We start from the raw sequence: 24,604 nt of genomic DNA on the forward strand, positions 1-24,604 counted from the left end.
TCTTTTATGGTTTATTTACGAAAATCCTTATACATTTGGCGAAACGTAAAAAGGAAAGTAATGCTGTAGACATTTGTTTAATCATATAACAGCACTTCTAACTTCAAACTTCACTGACTGATCTTACTTGCGTTTGATTTTGTTTTTTCCAAATGTTTTACCTAATATTTCATTTTAAAAATGTACTCTTTGTCACTCTTTAATGTAGAGATGTTCAAGCGGGTTAATAGTTAAAAATAGTAGAAGTCCAGCATTATTACTTGCAAATTGTATGTAGCAATGATGCTTTCGTGTTTCCTTCTTCAAATACCCGATTATGGTTTGTTAAGCCACTCGTGCATGTCGAATATAACGTGTCGTTAGTAACTTGTAGCATGTCACAATATGCCATGATTTTGTGGCACTTGTCTAACATGCAATTCTGTGGTATGTTCACGTAATTTAAAACTCAACTGGAGTTATATGCTTAAGAGTTCGCTAATAAATATTTAAAAAAAATTACTTTGCATAAATGCTGCAAAACTTTCAATTATTTTCATAACGCATCAAAGGTAGTATAATAAAAATTAACAGCTCTTACTATTTGTGAGGAGTTTCGAGGTCAAGTTTACGCGTGTTTGTGTGTGCGTGTGAACGAAGAGTATAATAAATAAATAAATATACTACGACAATACACACATCGCCACCTAGCCCCAAAGTAAGCGTAGCTTGTGTTAAGGGTACAAAGAGGACTGATGAATATTTTTATTTTCTTTTTATTTTTAAGTATGTAGAAGATTGCTTTCATATTATCTAGGACCATAACTTTTTTAGTATGTTTATAATAAAGTATTGACAGATCAAGATGTGCTGGTTTTTTCACACAGCTATGGTATTGAAACTTCTGTTATATCTTATCGGTTTTAGTATGTACTCCTTTTCCTAATAACATTGTATAGAATAAAAATATAACAATATCAAACTTCTTTTATTTTAATTTAAGTTTAGAATGGGAGATAGATTTACATCATAAATTCAGTGTCACTCTCGCAACTATGATGAAACTTTTAATCCTTCCAGGTTGTGCTTAGCCTTAAAATAATAATCATTCGTTTTTAACGAAGAAATTATTGCGAACACTATATTATATTCCACGAACTAAATAAACAGGTAATATTTATTCTTTTAAAGCTATTTGAATGTAAATCTTTTTGGAGCGAAATTTGGGTACTGTGTGGACGTTGTTTTCTATTAGAATTGTATTCAATATTGAGTTCCGTTGGCGCAGAAAATGGCTGCGGGACGCGTGAGCGGCCTTTAAGCTTGCCGTATACCTCCCCCGAATTATTTTGCATTCGTAAATTACTCTATTGAACTATTAAATGTAACACTAAATACGTTTTTTAATGAATATACCAGTAGGTAGGTACTTTTTTTTGCCGTATTGTTTTTGTTGTAAATAAAATTTAATAATAATTAATTTTGTTTTGACGCCCAGTAGAGTGCGTAAGCCTTTAGAGGTAAGTTCCGGGTTAGTCCAATCCGATCTGGGCTGGTGGAAGGTTTCAACCGTGGCCAGGTTTTAGTAGTACTGCTGATGTAGAACTGCCGCCAAGCTGCATTGTCAATTTGCCAAGCAGTTTTAACTTTAAAACACAATTATAACTGTCCTTTCGGGGAAGACGTACAAACAGGTAATTAACAGTTCCAGTAAAATGCCGCTTAGGAACCGAATAGTGGTATATTCAAATTCAAATTCAAATTCAAATTCAAAAATGTTTTATTAATGTAGACCTTATTACAGGCACTTATGAAGCGTTCATACATACACTAGGAGGGTTCCAAACGCAGCCTGGTATAAGAAGAGCCCACAATAAACTTTGCCAGGTTTTTTTTTGTTTTCAGCATCTCATAGCCTAGTATAGGTGCAATGGACCGGCAAACTCCTTTCAGGTTAAAATATACCAATTGAGCTTAAATTTTCTACAGTCATATTCTGTAACTAGATCTATCTGACAATATTACCTACCCTTTTAAGTAGTTTTGAATGAATTAGCACAGTAAAAGTCTCGAACTTTCGAAGTTCTCTATAAAGCTAAAAGCGAAGGGAATAACATAATAAGGGGTGCTTGTCCCTCACAAATAGTTAGATTATATAAATAAGGCGCTCGGAACAGTTTAGACGATAGCGATCTGCGGCCGGCCGGTCGGATGAGACCGTCTCAACTCAAATTGAGTCGGGTTTACATAGATTTTTTTCTTATTACTGGTGTTCTACGCACTTGTAGCCTCTCAACCCTTTCACGTCAGTTTTCTGTGGATATTTTCGTGATACAAAATATATTTTACTTTAGAATAATATTCGCCTATGCAAATCGGAATATTATAGAATCAAGAACGGGTTCTCCGGTTCCTATGAGATCCTGGTTACTTAAATAGTTTGATTGTTTGAAAGAATGGTGTCTCTTTATGTTATTTTGGTTGCTTCTTATTCTTATTTCATCGTATCAACTCACTACAGGGCACGGGTATTATCCCACAATGAGAAAGAGAAGAGAGAGAATGAAGGTCGTAGTAGCGTAGGCAAGCTGGCCCAGTGCGCATTGGTATTTTTATTTACTGGCTGAAAAATAATTAAATATATGCCATTTAATTTTTAACAAAGTTGTAAGATTATTTTGAATGGAAACTCTAATGATATATTTGCCTCCAAAACTTAACGAAGTTTATATTAATAATTATTAATAAAATTCGAATATTCCGAAACCGACGCGTTTCAGCATATCCAAATTATTCCGGTGAACTTTTCGTCTGGATATTGAATAAATAGTATTAAAAGATCAATCTGTACTGGTTTTTTGTTTATACGCATATGAAGTTCACAATATTTTCTCGTTGTTTTTATAATAATCATTTATAAATAAAATGGTGGTTGTGTCAAGTATGTCTTGCGGTTTGGTTGTCGTAACGCGATATTTTGAGACGGTTCACCGCCCACGAACGAGCTGGCTAAAGTTACGTCTCTATCCAGTTTACTGATACGTTACAAATTGAGCCGTCGACACTCGATATGTATATTGGCCCGTTGATTTATTTCAATTGATTTTTCACTGCGTTCTTGATAATTAAATTACCAGACACGGAGTATTGTTAACACAGCGATACATTCGCTTCGTAGCGTTATACGCTGATGTTTTATTGTAGTGGGTTTAATCGATTACAGTTTTAACGGAATGTATATTACGATTGTATTATTAATACCAGAGAAATTAATTCGAATACAATGTAATATGGAATATAATGCATTAATTTATGTTAAGGAATGTTTTTGATTTGCAGTGTTTGCAATCAAAAAAGTATCGTTTCTTTTATAGGTTCTTTTTAATTTCTATTTCTGAACGAAATCCATGCAAAATAAAGTGGATTGGTTTCTTAGTTAGGACGTAAAGGGAAAACAAACAAACAAACTTTCACACTGATAATATTGGTAAGGATAAGCCTAGTAGCAGATTGTGCTTAGCCACGCCTTAGCTAGGCAAACCAAAAAGCACGGGTGCGCGGGCGATGCAACGCGGTGAGTCGTGAATTATCAAAAGACGTACATGATGTCCAACCATTTCATTAGTTTCTGGTGAAGATTTATTCAAAATAAGCTGTACATCAAAAAATGATCCAGTATTATTCGATTTAGTTCCTCCCTACTTTCAGATTGCGAGGCAAGGTCAGGAAGATTCTGCACTGTAGCCTAGTTGATATCCCCTACAACGCGCTCTTCTTCTACCTTGTTCAAATATGCACCGCAGAGATCAGAAATTCCTCTCCAGTTTCCAGTTTCCTATCCTCACCTATAAACTTTTATTCAAGAGTGAGTGAAGAGTGAGTTTATCTTACAGGCAAGTCTATTACTTAATCCCTTACCGTATTTTGAGTCAAGAGTATAAGAAAGTTTTCTTTTTAATTATGACATAATTTTTGTACTCTCTAACGCAAGAGACAGCTACCGCGGCACCCCCGACTTAGGTACAAGGCCCAACGGTGTTTTTAGTGGTCAAGAGTAGTTATGTACCTCTTGGATACAATTATAGAAACATTTTTATTTGTTATTTTATTTCCTAATTAAATTATAAGTCCTTGAATCTCTTTGGTATTATGCCAGACTTATATGCGGTAATTATAAATAGTCTCTTCAAAATACTCGTACCCAATAATTATACATTCATATTAGGCTCTCGCGGCTTAAGAAATAGGTTCCGTATTTTGAAAAATATCCACATTTGTTATTTTGTTTTTGTAATTCTTCATCATTGAGACTCGCGTAACCTACCTTCGAGGCGTTTTTAAGTTTTTAAATAGTACCGTATTAGTATTTAAGAGTATTTTAAAAGTTCAAGCGAATAACGCTTTTTATTTTTCTCGAGAACAAACATAAAGTTTACCGGCGACAATTATGTCAAACGAGCGCCGTATTGAGCATCCCTTTTATTTCAGAGCCCTTTTAAGGGTTAGGTCCCGTAATACAGACGTTCAGACAAAAATCTCGACGGAGAAAATAAGAATTGCAATCTTTTAACGAAATCAAACAAATAGCCCGAGCTTGTGCAGTGACCAATTCAAATTGTAGGAACACTCGGGACTCGTGGCGGGATGGAATCCAATCAGCAAAACTAGTTTCACTGATGCCTATCGCTAGTTTCACATTCTAAGATTTGTTTCTTGAGATTAAATCAAAGGCGAATTACAGTAGCGGCGAAAAAGAAATATGGCGAGTCCGGCCCCGCTCTAGGGCGGGGGTGTGCTGAAATTGCTTTTCAATCCCTCGGACTTTGGACTTGTAAAGAAGTTATTACCTTCCGAGGAGATAGCGGCGGGTCCGGCGATACGGATATATGTCTTTTTCATATGTAATATTCCTTTTTCGCGTTTTATTAATGGAAAATGTTTCGTGGGACAGTCGGCCGGCTCTCGCCTCTGATATTAAAAAGCCGCACATCAGTGTGGCTTCTTTTATTAGATAGTCGTAAAGAAGTTTATGTTTTTTGTACGGGCTTGTTGTATCACGCGTAATAGGGTTATAATTTTCATTTAGTGTCATTGGGTCATTATTGCTGCTAATTCGGTACAAGTACATAACTAGGTAATACTGACATATCTAATATAAAAATAGTGATTAACTTTTCACAAGGAATGTAGTGAATATGAGGGTACATATACTTTAAACCTACCTAGATTAACCAAAATATTTTTTTCATGATTCATCATCATCAACAGTTCTATAACAGTTCGCTGCTGGACTTATGGGCCCTTTCAACGGGAGGGTTTGCCCATTATCATAACGGTTGTTTTCCTATTTATCTTTAAAACTACTTAAATGTCTATATCATCAAATTATCAATAAAAGTACTCAAATGCTTGTGTGATAAGTATCAGTGGTCTGTCCTGCTTTTAAAAAATATGGGAAATCTTAAATCATCAATGCATTTTATTCTATTTTTGAAATTATTTAACTTATATTACGGAAATTGACCGAATTTTGTATGTTGTGGTGACTAGATATGTTGCACATATTCATACAAATAAATTAATTTCATTTAATTTCTTATCTCACTAAGATAAAGACTGAGTCGGTAAATCCCCATGAAATACATTATAATTAATTACATAGATAAATATCGTGATTCATACCAAATTCACTGGTGTTGTAGTATAAAATTTAAAACACAATAATATTATTATTTTGTTTGAACAGCAGCGTGCAATATTATACCGTAATTATACACCAATGTAAGCTACCTCAGCAACAGCTGTCACAAACACCACTAATGAATAAATAATCCAAACAAACAGATAACAAGAGATGCCAATTAAACAATACACTAATTAATTACAAACATTGGTGTAGTGGACCTAATTAGAGTAGGTATCATTATTTAACGGACAGTGCGCGCGGTGTACCGTAACAATGCAAAGTTTATAATAGAGTATACATCGATAACACTGTTTTAGCATAAGACTAACTAATATTTTATTAATACAGTTTGATATATTTACCTTAATGACATTAACGCCTAAATTCTCCCTAGCTAATAAAAAACGCAGGATTTCCACGTAAAACCATTTGAGCAATGTGCTAAAATCCTAGTGTCTAAAACGACGAAACAATGTATCATTACAAAAATTCAACAAAAACAACAAAAAAAAGGAGGAAATAAAAAAAAATGGTTATGCTGATAGCATCTAGAATTCTGGAACGAAAAAAATAACAAAAAGGGCAGCTACTAGACTAAACATGCAGCTAGTAGGGTAATCGTGGACAATTTTATCATACCTTTCCCAATTACGTGTACCTTCTTTGTCATTAGGTATAAGCATAAAGACATTGAACCGATGGGCCCCTTTAATTGAGACTTTGAATTCAAAAGGTTTCTCAGTGAACGAAATACCGAGAAATTAGCAATGCAATCAACACACTTTCTATTTTATGACAATTTTTGGGAAAACTTTGCTTCACCTATATAAATTAACCAGCTGTGTCTCGCGATTTCAGCCCCAAAAATAAAACAGTGAAAAATATCTTATTGCAAACTGGTTTTTATCTCAAAAATTAGAAATATGTTATTATTGCGGGATATTAAGATTTTGAGATCAGCGCGGTCAAGCATTTAGCTTTACTTATTTTAATTTTAGGGTCAGTTTACTTTTACAGTTAGGTTACATCTACTACTACTATATTATACTTAGTAAAACTTATTAAGTAACCTGCATATTAGGTCAACATCACAATTACCATAGGGTATCCACTGTTTCCTTTTGTAGAGACCACACAGTTGACAGTGGCGTGCATAGAGGGTATGCACAGGGTATGCAGATGATACAAAATTAAGAAAAACTCCAGTACGAGTTAGAAATACTTAATGGTAGGCTTTTTATAACTCTTACAACGCATATCCTTAAGTTTTTTATAACTCTTACGGGAGATTTTTTTTATTTTATATAATCTGCATACCCTGTGCATACCCTCTGTGCACGCCACTGACAGTTGAGACCTTCGGCCCCAATGTTAATAGGTCCTCAGAGCTAGATGGAAAATGGATAATGCAAGCGCTTCGACCATTTTAAATTTTGCTTTACAAATCATTTAGCTATGTCATTTTCCTTGTTATGTGACCTTTATTATTAAAGCAATCATAGATAAAAATTATAATACTCACGTAAAGACAACAGACATTTTTTTCAATTTGATTTATTTATTATTAAATTCATTTTAATTTTGTTTTTCACAAAAAGTATTGAAAATATTATTTTATATAAAGGTTTCCGGCCATTATATCAGAGTTGTCATTCTTTCCGAATAAAAAAAATCAAAAAAAAATTACATTAAAGGATTGTGTCTAGGGGAGGGTCCACTGTCTATTTTATTTGTGAGAGTTACCATAGTATCGGTGTCAGTTCCAGGTGCGTTTTCGTCACCCGCAGGAACAATGCGGGCAGCGGTGCGACTGATTATACCTGTCCGTCACCATTAATAGAATATTGTGCGTGATTCAAATTGAATTAGCCCACCGTTGTGGAATTACCCGTGTATGTTTCGTATTGGTTTTGAATATTTAGTAGCCAATTTAGATCGTGTTGCTATTGTGATTTGGTAATAGAATACGCCCCGGAATGTTTTGTTCTGCCTCATTAATTTTGCAACATATTAATTCGAAATAGATTAAAAATTATGTATTCTCTTGAAAGTTGCATAAACTTTGACTGTAAAGGTGGCCATTAGCTCGCCGTAATTAATCGAATATTTGACTCCATATGTTTAGCTAGTTTGACATGGTCAAAAAATCCCGGCGTTGCACTAAAGCCAATAGTTCGCTCATCAATACCTCCGTAATACTATTATAAATACGAAGTTTTTGTTACCTATGTTTGGCTTAACCAATGCACTAATTTTGAAGAAATATATAGCTTGTATCCTACTTACTACTAATTTTTATGCTGAAAAGCGTCAGGATAATATTACCGGGGGAATTGAAAGAATATTTTTGTTTACCAATGCATGACTTCACATCTACACCGATCTTGATTAATTTTGTGTAGATATAGCTTTCATCCTGGAGACGGACTTGGGATACATTTTATTTAAGAAAAGCTAAAGGTTCCTGGTATATTAAGAAAAATTAAAGGTGGTAAATACATGGGAGGCGCATTGGCAACCTAATGGATGTTATTCCTCAGATATGGTTTACGATTTAGTGATTTTACTTCAAATGATTCGCATACATAATATGTATCCAACAAATCCTAAAATAAGTCAATTACTAGACATCGTTAAAATTGTAATCATTAAAACCTTTTTCAAATAATTGATTGTTCTATAAGCTATAGCTAAGAGGGCTACATTATCGGTTAACTACACCGTACTTATCAAACTGAGAACCCATGCTTGTTGACTGAAGTACTAAAATGAAACTCTATATTATATGTAAGGTCTCAAAGTGAAGCACGTGTAACAGAATACGGTTGTTAGACTAATTTAGAAGGAAGATCATCCACGTAATTAATCCACTTATCAGAAACCCGTCTTTGAAACTGGATGCTCAACTCCGGAACTTTAGTCTTCGGTACGGTACCCTATTATTCTATAACTTGAGACTGCGTTTAAAGTCAATTAGCTTTGAAGTTTTGTTTTTAAACTAGGCGGAATTATTTACATTTATTAATTTCCATTAACTAGTAACAGTTTTAGTTGAATAAGCCTATAATAACCCTGTTCAATTTTCAAAAGGTAAGAACTAAGACTGGAAGAGAACGCTTCTCGAAATTAAGTTTTGCCTTTTTTCATGTATTTTTGATGAGAAACATCTGTTGGTGTTGTAAGGTGCGCCTTACGTTCCTTGACATCGACTACAACAACTGGCATGACGCTCTTGCCATCGTTCTCAACTCCCTCGTATGTGCGCACGCGTACACCACAGAAGACCGACTGCATACATATTTTTATAATTAAATAAAAAAGATATATATTGATTTCTTTAACGGAACTGTATTTATTTCCAAAACATATAAATAACGTAACAACTTATATTATTTATTATAAGACAAAATGGAAACAAATGTTAGACCGCACGTCTTACTTTCTAAACACATGATGATTCTCGCGATGAAGACCTCACGTCCCGTCTCACGTCGTCACGTCATGTCGATAATGAATTCGGATTTTATTGTTTAACTTTATTTTTTGTCGAGAGAAGAACTTTTATAGTAAAGTTTCTTAGGTGCATACCAAGTCTTCCTACTTCTAGTGATTTTACATAGATTTTTACTCAACGCGAAATACATAAGTGTCAATTTTGATGACGAAGGTTCAAGAAAGAGATGAAAGCGCTTAAGTGTAGACATACCTTTACGAAATGATTTCAACATATTTATTTGTTTGATTCGTAATCTACAATAGCGTAACTAAATATGAACCGGAAATTTAATTTTACGTATCCAATAACTACTAAATTAATATTGCATATCTACATTTCTCCGATTATTGCAGTCAGCTAATTAAAATAATTCATTAAGGTAAACAATTCGATATTAAAGTTGCTACTGTAGGAATTTGTTTATATGTCTCGTTTAATTTTACTGCGTTAATAATTAAACGCATTTACATTTTAATTAAGAGCTAGGTGGCATATTTTGAATTTTCATTGCATGAAGTCGTATATCGCACAAGTCGACCTTTTTGTGCGTTTTTTTTTGCTCGAGCGTCCTGTTTCCATTTAGAATTATTATTTACTTTTTATACAATATAACACTTTATCTATATTATCTTCTATACATCTGTACACAGAAATTTAGAAAGCGTAATTAGCAAATTTTCTAGGGGATACAAAAAACAGCTCTCTTAATTTTATATAAAAATCGCATTGTAAACCAGTCTTTAACGTTAGAAATAAAGGTTTTTCTTACTGACTTATGTGTGTAAGTGTTTTTTGTGTGCTTGAAAATTTTGGTAATTTCACTTGCACTTGCGATATTTATAACAAAAGACTGTCAAACAATCAAACATATCCTTTTCTTTATCCCATTAGTTTACTTTTTTGACTTCAATTTTTTGGATTTTTTTCCTAGAATGATACCGTTTTTATCTAATATTTTTGTCCTACTTACAAAATGTTATCATAAAAACGAAAATGTTAAGTAAACTCAGAAAAATTTTATAATAGTGCGTTGATTTTCATGATAAATATATTGGAAAAAAAAATTTTACTTCTACACTAAGCGCAGTTTAAGGCCTAAATCAACAATATTATTGTTTTATATTACCAACAGAACGCGTAGCGGACGTACTGGAACGCAAAGTGATAAAATTAGAAATAACTGTGCAAGTTACAGATATATTAAACCCTTACCCCCTATTTTGTACCCGGTGTCGTAACGGAACGATAAACCGCTTGGCACTACGTCTTGTTACTAGCCAAGGCCGGAGCTACAATACCTGACCAGAGAAAATTCAGAAGTTAAATTTCGATATAACTGCCCTCGCTAGGTATCGAGTCCGGTACCTCTTAATTATAACATATCACCAGAGAGGTTGATATAGATAAAATAACTCTAAATCAACTAGATAATAGAGTATAAATATATAATGCCAAATTCATATCATAAGACGCAAACAATGCAGTATTATTGTCACTTGATGACCTATTGTGTTATCCCCCTAAAGTAGAACTTTAATTAAAAATGTACGAAACAATTTTCAAACATGTCTTCGATATCGAAAGTTTGCTTTCGATTTATGAAAAGGTATTAAATATAGATAGTCTTTGTGGCAATTTGAAGTTACTTGTTATTTCTGAAGAGCTTTATTTAATTGGCCTCTACACGGCCTTCTATTGTAGCACAAACGTTTTGGGGATTTACCCACAACTTGTAAAAGAGGCCGGAGTTTCTACAAGAGCCCCATCTGATTTTTCCTAAATAGGATTTTCGGATCGGCTCTTATAAAATTCAGGCTAAATTCAGACATCTTATTGTCATCTGGCTCTTTTATAATAGCACACTGGTCAAATAATTTTAGGCTTGAAATATTTTACATGTTTATTAATATTAAAGTAATTTTATGTCGTTCAGTTTAGTTGGAAATAAAACATTTCAAAACGTAGAAAATTAGTTAAAAACTAGTCGGAATAACCTCGATCTTTATTTTTATACTGTTGTTACTAGTTTTAGTCAGTAACGACCAATACTAGTTACTAAAATAGTAATGTAATAGTAATGATGAATTCATATTTTAGAAGCAATTTTGTCAGTTTTGTAGATAAAATTGACTAACGTTACTTCAGTAAATTCAAAAGTTAGCCAACCGACTTTTTACTTCACTTAAGTTAGTCTGTTAGCTAACTTAAGCTTTTTGATAACTTTTGCACTAGTGCTAACCTAAAAAAATTAAGTTTATGACTATTTTCTTGTCTTTTACCGTAACAAAACTACTGACAACTAAGAAAGTTTTTCCACTTAAAATAACGGATTCAATATTTTCTGGATTTACTTTGCGTGATGCCTTTTATTTTATAGGGTAGTCTTCCTTATATTTCGAGCGCGGTGTTCATATTATTTAATAACCTCTCTCTTGTGAGAGATGCCAAATTGCAATGTGAATAGGCTCATGACAATGAAAGCGGCTGGACATAGTATTGATTTGATACTGCTTAATTATACAACCACTTAACCGTGGGGCAGTGGTTGGATACATATGGGTATGGTAGTAAAGTAGAATTAAATTTTAATTACAGCAAATCAAATTAATTTTGTAACTAATTGCGATCGAATATCGCTTAACATACCGCTATGGGGCTCGCGTTGCCATCGATTTAATCAAAGGTCATTGATAGTCTGAGAGCCTGGGACAAAATAATTTCATTACAGACGTCTGAACAAGACGTCAGTCAGACGTCAAGACGTCTTCTATTGAGTTATTCACCTTTGACAAAGTCATGATATAGTAAAGGGTAATTTAGTTACGGTGAAACAATATTATTTTAAGATGCGGGTGCATAGTTACTTAAGTTATATTGTAAACAGATTATTGTTTGGTAAATTTAGACTATTGTATTTTTCTGAAAGGTGGCTTATGTTACCTACGTAAGCAGTTAAAAAAACATAAAACTAAGTAAAGTTAACATTTAAAATCTATGTTTTGATATTCCTTGGCATACATATTGTATGTCTTACCTGCTTTGAGCTTGGTGGGTTGGTGGCTCAATCAATGTAAAATGCAGATGAATTTATGTATGCAGATATCATTTACCTTGTACGTGGAAAACACGTCTTAAAAATATTCTGTTAGTTAATTTAGTTTAATACTCTTTTTTGTTCTGTTTGTAAAACATACTTTTCAATAAAAAGATCTTGTACATTGTAAGACAAGTAAGTAAAAACTGAGTATATATATATAAAATGATCAATAGGTGTAAATAATTGCGAAAATTTGGGATGAATTTTGCAGTGGGCTCTTTGCCTGTTATTGACGAACCGAACTCCAATACTGTGAGTGTTTGAGTTTTAATTATAATTATGCGGGATTGTCATGGCCTGTTCAATTGGTTTAAGTGCCCATATAATGTTTGATTGTGGCCGTACTTGTGTTCTTGGAATTCAATTTAATCTAGAACTGATTTTAGGCATTTAGGTTCGACATCAATAGCATATTATAACAGTCCACTTCTGGGTAAAACGAGTGAAACGGAAGATTGTGGAAGTAGCACAGAGAACACTGCTGCCCGTTCTCAGATGTGGCAACTGTATTCTTCTTAATAGAAAAAAGTAATTTGAACGAAGCTCTAGAGTATTCTCTTAAGAATAAGCCATCTGGCCACCAGTAGCAAATAAATTAAGCTAATTTCGATTTTATCGAAAAATCTATTAACTATGTGCTTGAGAAGAGTGCTTAAAGTCATTTCGTTTATTGATTTTAAATGTTTATTACATTTCGTCAGTGAAGTTCTAACAGCGCAAATCATTTTTAGAGGATTTTAACATCTTAATGCCACTTTACGAGTAGCTAGATAATTTTTTATTATTTTTGGAAATATACATGAGTTTATTACTTCCCTGTAAAGTACACTTTTTTGATATACGCACTGTTAGTACTTTACTGACGATTTGTGAAGTGACCACAAAGGTATTCGGTTCATTTAATTAGAATATTCAGAGACCTACATGTAGACTAAGCAAGGACAGTTGGACAGACAACAATTGCATTAGTTAGAGATCCGGGGTAATTAGTAGCGTCATGTTATGCGCTCAATTAATCAGTCACTATTCCATCATTTACATAATCCGTAAGCCTTGGACGGTGGCTCTAAAGTAAAGACAAACTGGTGGTCGCCTGTGACTCACCCCCAGTTACTGAAAGGCTGATCAAGTTAATGGTTAACGCAAACAGCTGTGAAAGTCATCTGAGTGTGGAAACTACAAAGGACCTACTACGGATACTAACTAAAAACAAACAGTGTATAAAATAATGTCCTTCTACAAATTACTAGTTCTTTAGTATTTTTTTTCTTGGGGAAATCCAATGGATACCACTACACCACGGGGAGGTGCAGTGGTTATGCCGGACTCTTACCGACTAAAACCCCACAGTGTTCCAACTCATCGCCTGGTGACTGGGTCATGGGAACGCTTCCGCACATAACCGCAACCCAGCAAAAAGTTTATGATCTTAACCTAACTTGTTGATTCAACATTGTCACTTATTGAAGCGTATTTTTTGAATATAAACTGTGTTTGTGCTATTAGTATTAGCAATGTGTATTTAAGCTAGTAATAGCATAAGAAGCGTCAATAATGTTCGGGAAATAAAAATTATAACCTGAATTGTTTTATTATTAGTTAGCTTTTTTATTCTTCAAAATATGGTGTATTATGTATATCTTATGAAAGATAATGAGTAAAAATGTTTCCATTTGATTGCTAACTAGTAAAAGTATTTTCCTACATTATACCATCGAAAATAATATTAGCGTACAATTTACATAAAACGATGAGATTTAGAGTGTTTATTTTCACATTTTCATTTTTTTAAATAACTTCCACCTTCAAGAAGGCAATCTTTATATAAAATTTTGCCAACATACGCTTAGCTGTTAAGTGAACCAAGATTATTTTTTTCAATCGTCGGTAACTTTGCACGGGATATTAAGATTCGTCTCCAGGATGTTATTCCAGTATATTTTTTTTTATTTAAATCGTATTTTTTCTTAATCTATATCTTTATCATATCACGTCCATATCATTCGACCATATCAGACCATTTAATGATCGGATTTTTTAATTTTAGTGAAAATAGCCAATTTCAAAAGTACGTTGACTTCAACTCATTCAATTTATCTAAGAGCCCGTACCATAGTTTCAAATGTCACAAGCGATAATTAAATCTATTCAGTAACCTTACACTATTAATTAGATTACGTTGTTTGTAACCCAATCAGTAGTAATTACTATAATAATAGGTAACAAGTTATTGTTGGCGTTTGTGTATTATTAGCGAAAGTACTTTAAATACGTTACTTGAAATTCTAATTAGTAGTAATGAAGGAATTGTTGATGCCTTACTGGGGGGATACTTACGTTTAATTATCGTGGAAGCCCTACTCATGTCGAGCCAACTTTTAGTTCACGAATCTTCTGAGCTGACTAAGAAAACCGAAGGAAATTGAAAGGATAAAGAAGGTTTGAAGTCCTAAACTAGACGGGCTGTCCTGACAAATTTAATTCATGCATTGGGAGTATGTCTTTCACGAGTTCCCAAAACGCTGATCAATAAACGAATTAACGAAAAATTATTATTCTCATAATTAGGTTTCCTGATTTGCGAATCGTTAAAAACAGGTATCCATTTAATGTAGAGACTTGATAATTTGGATTATTCGAAGCAAATATAAAAATAAACAAATAGGCACGAATATCAAGCCACGCAGTAATACGAAGTTATCGTCACTTGACTAAATTAACAGAGAAGTTGGACATAATATTTTTTACCAAAATTGCGACATACCTAATAAAGGTCATTTTATAAAACAATAACGACTAAATTATTTTTAGGATGATCGTTCTACACCAAAAGCATTAGTAATATTAAAATAGTACTGCTTAATACCGTGCCGGTAAGACTCCCGATTTTGGATGGATTCAAAGGTCTGTTTACTAGTTTCAAATTACGAGCGATCATCCCATCGATGCTTTAAGTAACTATATACGGTTAAGTACATTGCGTTGTTTGTATGTAACTTAATCGGGCAGCCGCTAGCCGGTGGTATTATAATAACAGCGCATTGTTTCGTGATTGTAGGCTCGTTACTGGGAAAGTACTAATGGTTACTCGAAACTCCAATTAGTGCTGAACGTATTATCGGCATAGGATATACGAGTATACAGGCTGGAAATTATAACTACGTGTTATTGGGTTTCCTATAAAAAATAAATTCAGTGCTAACTTGGAGTTAGTAAATCAGCGATATCCATCCCCTTACCTGCACGGATAGCATGGGCAAGAGACGAAAAAATCATCCCCAAATTACATCCACTGACAAGGGATAAAATTTACTTGTCCACCTAACATAGCAACTGGGAAAGGGAGAAGTTTAACCTTGTTTAATATTACACGTAGGTATATTATTTTCACTCTTGCCATGCTCGGAGACTGGACTGGATAAACTGTGGGAGAACCATTTTGTCTTTTACCCGTGGAGAAAATATCTCCTGCCCATACTATCCGTGCTGAGAGAACTGGCTAACCTGGCCCCTGGATAATTCTCTTTATAGCCTGCTAACGGTTGGCGGGACATTAGAGCAGTGTGGTGCAATAGTAAAGCCTAAATACATTGGAATTCTTGAAATTAAAATTTATTTTTTTATCTATTTTGTGTGGTGTACAATAAAAGTATATTTATTAGTTAATTCATTCATTCACATTCTTTATTAAGACAGTCGTATAAAATGCGCTAAACGAAAAATGTACTTAATGTTTTTTTTCTAGAATATTCTTTTTTGTAAGGTTGCTAGTATGTATAATTAACCTTCTTAAGTGCTATACAAAAAGTTTTCCTTACTCGTTTTGAGGAGACTTGTGCAGGAAAACATTCTATAGGAATGTAACTAAAATTAAAAGCGCTTGTGGCCTATCCCAGCGTGCGTAGCAAATAGTGTTCCCAGTTTTAACTAAGAGATCGTAGTTTGAACTCATACGTTTATTATAGACCGTAGTTAGTATGTAACTCAATCAGTGGCACTCAGAGGTATTATAATAACAGGGTATTGTTGGCTCGGTTCTGGGAAGTTAATTAGGTAAGTACGTGGAACACGTCACTCGGTGCGCTAATTAATTGAGCGTATTATTGGTGCAGACCGGTTGCTGCGGTTTCAACAAAACTAATTACCCACTCATACATTGAACATTTTACTTAGGAGTGTGTGCTTTCAGAGCCTTTCTGCTGTTACACGTACATCTCTCTAAGTTTACCATTCGTGTATTAATATGGGTACAGCGAATGTATTTTTCGTTCGTTGGGGGGTGCTGTTTAACTTTTCTAGTTGCTTAACATTGGTGACGTGTCCCTCATTCAGTATAGTGTCTGGCCGATTTCAGTAATAATAGAATAAGTACGGTAGTGGAATTTTATTAAAGAAAAAGAAATATGAGGTGTAATGTTTATTAGCACTGTTTAAACCTCGAGGGTAGGAATAGGAACGAATCGTGGTCCGTTTACTGTCTATTATATAGTGTGTACAAAGATCAACATCTTACTTCCACGTCAATCCTATCCCTACTCACAAAACACAGACAAATAGTATTTTGTAAGCATACTTCCATAAGCATATTTTCCTTGTAGATACACATAAAAAAAAATCCCTAACGTCACATGCAAAATAAAATCAAGTAGCTTCTGCCACTTTATTAGGTTGGTACGCGTCACGTAGCGTCGGCACTATGCGTGTGTCAATCTTTTATCTTCAATAGGGATTTCATAAGTAAACAATTAGAATGTTTTTAATTAGCTTGTATGGAAAAATAAATAAGCCTCTTTTGATTTAATATTTTTACAGGTTGATTGATTCCTTATGAAATATCCTTATGCACCTTTCAACAGTATTTTGTAATTAGGTTACACGTTGTATATCATGAAGACCACGTTTAGAAAGGTCATAAAAGATAATTTTATGTCATAATCTTGTACAACGTTCATCAGATGATATTGTTTGTGTGTAACTCAATCAGTGGCAGTCAGTGGTATTATAATAACAGGGTATTGTTGGCTCGGTTCTGGGATATTAATTAGGTAAGTACGTGGGGAACGTCACTCGATGCACTAATTAATTGAACGTATTATTGGCACACTGGCCTATGCGGTTTAGGCAATAACAACTCATGTTATTTTGCATTTAGAAATGTACTGGATTTCGAAGACCGCAAATAAGTTAACTCTTAGTACTGTGCTACCGACTACTAGTAAAGACTTTTTTTCAATGTGGAAAATATGGTACTGATACACATCTTAATAATATATTAAGCTATATTCATATTGTAGCCAAGTATGCGGTGATAGCCAAGTGGGTAGGACTTCGACTTAACTTTCGGATGGTTGAGTTCGAATCCCAGCACACCCCTCTAACTTTTCTAAGTTATGTGCGTTTAAGGAAATTAAAATATCACTAACTTCAACGTTAAAGGAAAGCAATGGGAGGAAATCTCCATCCCTGAGAGTTCTCCATAATATTCGCAAAGGTGTGACGTCTATCAATCCGCACTGGGCTATTGTGGAGGACTACGGCCTTAAACCCTTCTTATGGTCGGAGGAGTCCCGTTCCCTGTAGTAAACCGGTAATGGGTTTATATGGTGATGATGATAACATTCATATATTGTCGTCACTGACCTCCAAGTAATAAAAAAGGGACTGTAGCTACAATTAGAAGCATGCTAATAAAAAAACACAGTGTCTCAATAATCTTTTATCGAGTAGACAACAATTCTCTAAGAGTACCTATTCTTTTCAGTTGTGAGAAATTGCATTCATGATTGGGTAATTTATTTAAAAAAAACATCACCATACAATGTCCACTGGCTTAATTTCTGTCTCCGCGAACTAATGTTATTATGGATTTGAAAACGAAAGTTTTTATTCGTATCATGCATCGGACGCACTGAAACACGGAGTTGGCAGTCAGTCTGCACCTCTCACAATTTTTTTAATACATACTAATGTCTTTTTGTTATCTGGCAATGCCAGTTACCCTTCTTCGGGCAGATGCTGAGCATATTTTGGACATAAAATAAAAAAAAAAGTTAAACCGAAAATCGAGTAAATCGAGTCCAGGATGCATTTTCAAACACTCTTACAAACGAGGGCAGATTATGCATATTACTGTATAAACATTAACCTGATACAGCCTATAATATATTTCCCAGCTATGGATAGCGGGAAAATATAATAAAGTTCAATAAGAACACTTCCTCCGTTAAGAAGTCAATTAAAAATACCAAACATCGAACGACAGTGCTAACATTAGTACAAAATATCTTCAATAACTCACCTTCGACCGAAATTCAAGGGGGAAGCGGGGAGCAATTTAGCAGCAATTTTAATAATAAGTCCCTGGTATTTCTATTATAGCCGGGAGGCGATCAGGTGGGTCGAACCGGGGCTTAATAACTCTCGATTAGCCTATTGGATTCGCTATGAATGTTTGCTATTTTTTCTACACCGATACGCACGTTTAAATGAAGCGGAAATTAAAAATAGTTTGTTTGTTCAATGCAGACTTCTATTCCATTATTAAATCGCCGGCGTAATATTATGTGGACTGCAGCAAATAAGCTTGGCAGACATGTTAATGAAATAATGCGGTTTCGTGTCTATATTACGTATCACGGTTCATTAACAATGATGCTTTGAATAATCTCAATGTTGTATGTTTTTTTATTAATATTTAACAAATTCTTTTATATATATGTAAGTGTTTTTTCTAGCTTATTTCTATAACTTATGAGTAACATAATCTTCGAACTATTTACGTCCCACTGCTGGGCATGGGCCATCCTCTTATAGAGAGAGGGAACTTCTTCCCTCTCTCTATAAGAGGGAGGGAAGAAAATAAGAAGAAGATGAAACACTTCATTGCACGAATAACATACAGAAAACAGTAAGGAGTTTTACAGTAAACAATGTAGACATGAAAAGGCGGCCTTATTGCTGCAAGCAATCACCTTATTTTGCAGGATTTATAGTCTCATCCCACTATCTTGCTTCGTAACGGTTTGGCGGGTTTTAAGGAAAATAAATACAGATAAGTAATAATTTAAACATCATGATCAGTATCAACCCGTTGCTGTCCTAATACAGAGCACGGATTTCAGTAGGGCTTTTATCTATCACGCTGGTCAAGCGCGGTTCAGTTAACTTCTTTAATTGTTAATTGATCTTTAAAACTTAAGCTTAAAACGCACATAACTCCGAAAAGTTCGAGTAGCATGCCGCATTCTGAACTCACTCCCTCCGTAAAGAAAGCCGAAGTCTTCACCACTAGGCAATCTAAATATATGCAACAGAAATTAAAACATCAAATAACAAAGTTAGGGTTCCTGTTTCAGCAAATATAACATCAGCTTTAAAAAGAATGACTAAAAGTCTAAAACTTTTGGTGATAAGAATTTTTAATTAAAAGTGTTAAAGCGTAATGTGCAGTGTGTTCCCCACGTGGGAGGGGTGATTTTTAATTATTAAAATTTCTACGCCAGCGGCGGTTGCCGATATTACTTTGATACTAGCCGTCCAGATATTATTGTCCATTAGTCACACGCAGACCTTTTTTAATTTTTGCATTCCACTTTTACTGCCTCGTTGGTCTAGTGGTTTGCATGTTCGTATAAAAAAAAGTTGATTATTTGTAGTTTAAGCAAAAAATTTCTGCCTATAATCTATCAGTTTAAGGGATACCCCTTAAGATCGCGACATGATGCGGTTTTTTTGAAATCTTATATTTTTATTAGTGTGTACTTAATTACAGGAAATATCAGTATAAATAAGTAATTAAGTAGTCGTTAATTACAACAATGATTTTTATTCTCCTGAATAAATTTTATTTAATTGTAACAAGCGGACAACCATTAATTCAGAAATATGGCCTAGAATTGCTGCGTTTTGATAATTCCTCCTTCCATATTATGTAGATAATATATATTTTGTAGATAAATAATAATTACAAAATTGTATACTTTTGTTAATTTTTTATTTATAATTTTACTATATGTTTATGTGGTGTACAATAAAAGTGTATTCATTCATTCATTCATTCATACAAACTGAAATTAATGAAATGTTATTCTGGACAATATTTCTGAAGTAATAAATTATTTGATTTTTTTTAATAACTAATAAATAAATAAATAAATATACTACGACAATACACACATCGCCATCTAGCCCCAAAGTAAGCGTAGCTTGTGTTATGGGTACTGAGACAGCTGATGAATATTTTTTTATGAATATAATACACATAAATACTTATAATATACAGATAAACACCCAGACACTGAAAAACATTCATGTTCATCACACAAACACTCTCCAGTTGTGGGAATCGAACCCACGGCCTTGGACTCAGAAAGCAGGGTCGCTGCCCACTGCGCCACTCGGCCGTCAACTAAATTGATTGATGTGTCAATGAACTCAATGGTTACGCCTTGTAGGTCTTAGCTCTAAATCTCTCTATGATATACCTTGTACTATGTACGCCGCATATTAAAGATGATTATATTATTAAAAACAAAATAATTAGCTGTCATTTATTGTCGCCCCTTGTATGTCTTGTCTTTATTTTTTTTGATCTAAAAGTGAAAAGCTTTTAAAAATAATCATAATTATAAATCCAGTTTTAATCTATAGCTAACCTACTTATGTGCGTAGGTTCAGAAATTTTTATGCATTATTATTTATTAAGTTTATATTTCCTCCAAGTGTAGGTAAAATGCTCCAATAAAAAGAAAAAAGGTATATACGACATCATTCCAAAAAGAGTTCAACAATTTAAAAGTTTTAAAATAAAGCTGCACCTAATATAGGGATGACTCTATAAAACGACGCAATAGTCGCGCCGCGAATTGAAAATAACGGAATGCTTTAATTTCCCTGCGAGTGACGGGTCACGTGCCTCCCCCTGCCATCGTCACTGCCAGCACAATTAGCCTGCTCATGAGATTAAACAAGTAGAATGTTTGCATTTTTTCATCCCCAGCCTGCAGCTACTGTCAACTTGTATAATGGCCGCCTCAAAATGAATGGGATATGGCAAGCGTAAGTATTGCTATGGACATGCAAACATGTTCGCGGGAAGATGAGTAAGTGCTATACGAACGTTAAAAAGGTTATGAGAAATTTTAGAAACGTTTAATATTACTGTTTGAAGAGTTTTTATTATTTTGCAATGAGATTCTAGTTTACTTTATAACTTTTGTGCCCAAGAGCATAAAAAGCAGTTTTACGAGTACCTACGACTTACGTTTATAATCAATCCAATCCATAATCTCACTGATTAAATTTATAAGTGCTGTCCTTTTCTAAAGGGAAGAGTAAGAAAAGGTCAAATACTTAATTCAATCTGCTATCTGATGATCTTGTTGTTGTGTTAGTCTGCTTTCTATCGAAAAAATTGAAAATATTAAATTTGTTACAACAGTTTTGTCTTCTCTATAAAAATTAATTCATAAGGGTACCTACCTAAATGTATATTTAATCTCATTAATCCGACAGGGATTTCTTGGCGTTTTAATTTGAAAGACTAAGCGGAGGCACACGAGCGTAAAATGAATGGCGATTGTTGCAAGTGTGAATTGTGAGCAACAGACCTGAATATGACATAGGGTTGGCAATTGTATACCTTAATCGTGATATGACACTATTATTGGGTGAGTCCTTTGAACTTATATACAATAAGTGACATACATTTAGAACTTCGTTACATAATCATTTGAACCCTAATGCCATTTAAAAACGAGTAGTAAGATTATCAAAAGTAATCGCTTTGCACTGAGTTTTACATTTGTACATGGAATATTAGAAAAATTAATAACCGTATCTGAGATTTCTGGATGGTTGTTAAAATATCCTGCATTTCTTAAACTGAGATAAACAATAGTTTTTATAATTCTAACTATTTACGTATTTGTTTTTGAATATTTGGCAACCCTATTGTGGCCCTATTGCACGGATTAAGATCAAGCGTATTCAAAGTCACGTCACTGATAACATCTACTGCAGTGTATTGAATTGTGACGTAATAATATTACATTGAACCGAATAGTAATTAGTTCATTAAAACATGTAACCTAATTATTATAGTCATTGGTTTGATCTTCGCAGAATTCTGTTCACCTATTGCGTCCTGGAATACAGGGTTTTTTTAAACTGCGGAGTTTTACAAATTAGTATAATAAAAAGCCCGGCAAAATACTTGGAACTGCTGCCCAATATAATAATTTACACTACACAGAACTGTTCTAAGCCTTATCAGTTTGTTCAAAATGTTGTTGTTTCATCTTGGCAAAGGGAAATTAGCAAAAGTGAACTTACGCGGTACTTAAGTATAAATGTAAATGTATGCTGATATACACCAACGATAAATTTATAGTTCGTAATAAATAAACAGAAATACCCTTATTAAAAATCACCAGCAATAATTATTATGAACTTATATTATGTAGGAACAGTGATTTGTACGAGCAACATAACGAGTTGAAATTACGTCCAGAGCACAGGGGTCAAAAGTCGGGCGCACAATAGATGCATTGCGATCCAATTAAAATTAATTAGCTTCAGAACACACTACAGCCAAGCAACAAATCAACGAAAGATACAACCTCGGATAGCGATGTCCGTGGATAAGGACATGGTTGCGATTTTAAACATCGCTACTGCGAATTTAATTCTAAATATTCTTTATTAGTGTCGCAATTTCTTCGGTAGAACATTGGTTTTGTTTTACGTGGTATATTGTATCAGATGTGCACTCTTGTTTCTCATGTTCTGTAAGACTTATTTGTGTTATTATCTGCTATCGAAATTATTTAATGATAATGCAACACGCAAATTAACTGGTGTTTTCATACTTAGTAGGGCGATAGTGTGTTGGGTAAGATTTCGACCACTCTTACGGGTGGACCGAGTTCGATCTCCAGCACGATCTCTTCATTTAAGGGTAATTGCATATCATTTTATAATAAATTACCAGATGAAATCCTTGAGATGTCTCTCAATAAGTTCAAACTTTATAAAAAAGGTAAGCTCATATAAAAATCCCATTATAATATTAAGGATTACATGTATGATAAAAAAAAACTTGGGTATGAATTGCTCTAACTTCATAGCTCAACATTAACTTTACTGTGAGATAGTGATAACAAAAAAACCAGGGCGCGTTTGGAACCCTCCTACCTTTAGTTTTAAGTTAAAAAATGCAGTTATTACCATAGCTAATACTAGTGTTACATATTAAATGTATGAACGTTTCATAAGTGCCTGTGATAAGGTCTACATGAATAAAACATTGTTGATTGATTTTTTTTTTAAATACCTAAAGGGTAATTATAACATCTCTTTATGCGTCGAGGGTTAAAAGGCAACTAAGCCATGTCGTTTGTAAATGAGATTCTTTATAAAATAGCGGTTATTTTCGATGTCAATTTATCATAGTGGCGCGCGGGTGGAGACGCTGTTAATCATAGTAGGAAACGATTGCCAAAATAACTAGTATTCCTGTACCATATGATTAATGAGCCGCTATACACTTAATTAACATGTACCTACATGTGTTTGGGTCACGCGTAATTGACTTCTTTACAATTAACGTGGGTAGTTAAATTGTTGAGGAAACAAAATTAGCATTGTTGTATTGGGACGCATTGTTTATATTTAAATTAAAACATCATGTTTTGTACAATATGACAATATCTTAGTTTAGATAAGTTTAAACTGCAACGATGCAAATGAAATTTAATCCGGTCATGTCAACATCTTTAGTGGCCTATTCACGCAAGATTACTGTACCAATCTACGATCAGCTTCTAGAGTGGGTATTCTGAACTATTTGAGGGAGAGGATACAAAGAAGGAAGAGGACAAAAGATCCAGAACGGACAATGAGCATGCACTACCTGTCAAGGTCACATAGATAACCTTATTTTCAAGTGGTTAAAATAGATTTATCGTTTTGATAATTAATTTAATAAAGGCGAAATTAGAATCGCCGGACGTTTTGATTTAAGACTGTCGTTATATATACCTTTTAGTTAATCAATTTCTATACATGTAATAAAATCTTCAGGTATGGTATTGCCACGTATAAAAATCCGAGTAATTCAATTAGTAGGAAAGCTGTGAGGGGGCGCAGGGCAAGCCTAATAAACATAATATAAATAATCTGTGGCGATAAATCTGCGGCGCTTTATGGCGGGAGTGGGTTGTCACTCCGTCTAATTAGCGCTAGTGCTGCTGCGAGGGATCAGGAAAGCGCTGTAGCGCTTGATTTCACAAGTAAAGTTAACTTTTTTTCGCGAAATAAATTTTTACTTCTGTTAAGTATTTTTTTA

General features: G+C 33.9%; 1 protein-coding gene across 1 annotated transcript in view; it reads left to right on the plus strand.

Moving 5' to 3' along the window:
* Window positions 1–24,604, plus strand: part of LOC120624131 (LIM domain transcription factor LMO4.1) — an 84,727-nt gene that overhangs the window by 22,776 nt on the left and 37,347 nt on the right.

This window comes from Pararge aegeria, chromosome 5 (assembly GCF_905163445.1).
Source record: "Pararge aegeria chromosome 5, ilParAegt1.1, whole genome shotgun sequence".
Classification (NCBI taxonomy): Eukaryota; Metazoa; Arthropoda; class Insecta; order Lepidoptera; family Nymphalidae; genus Pararge; species Pararge aegeria.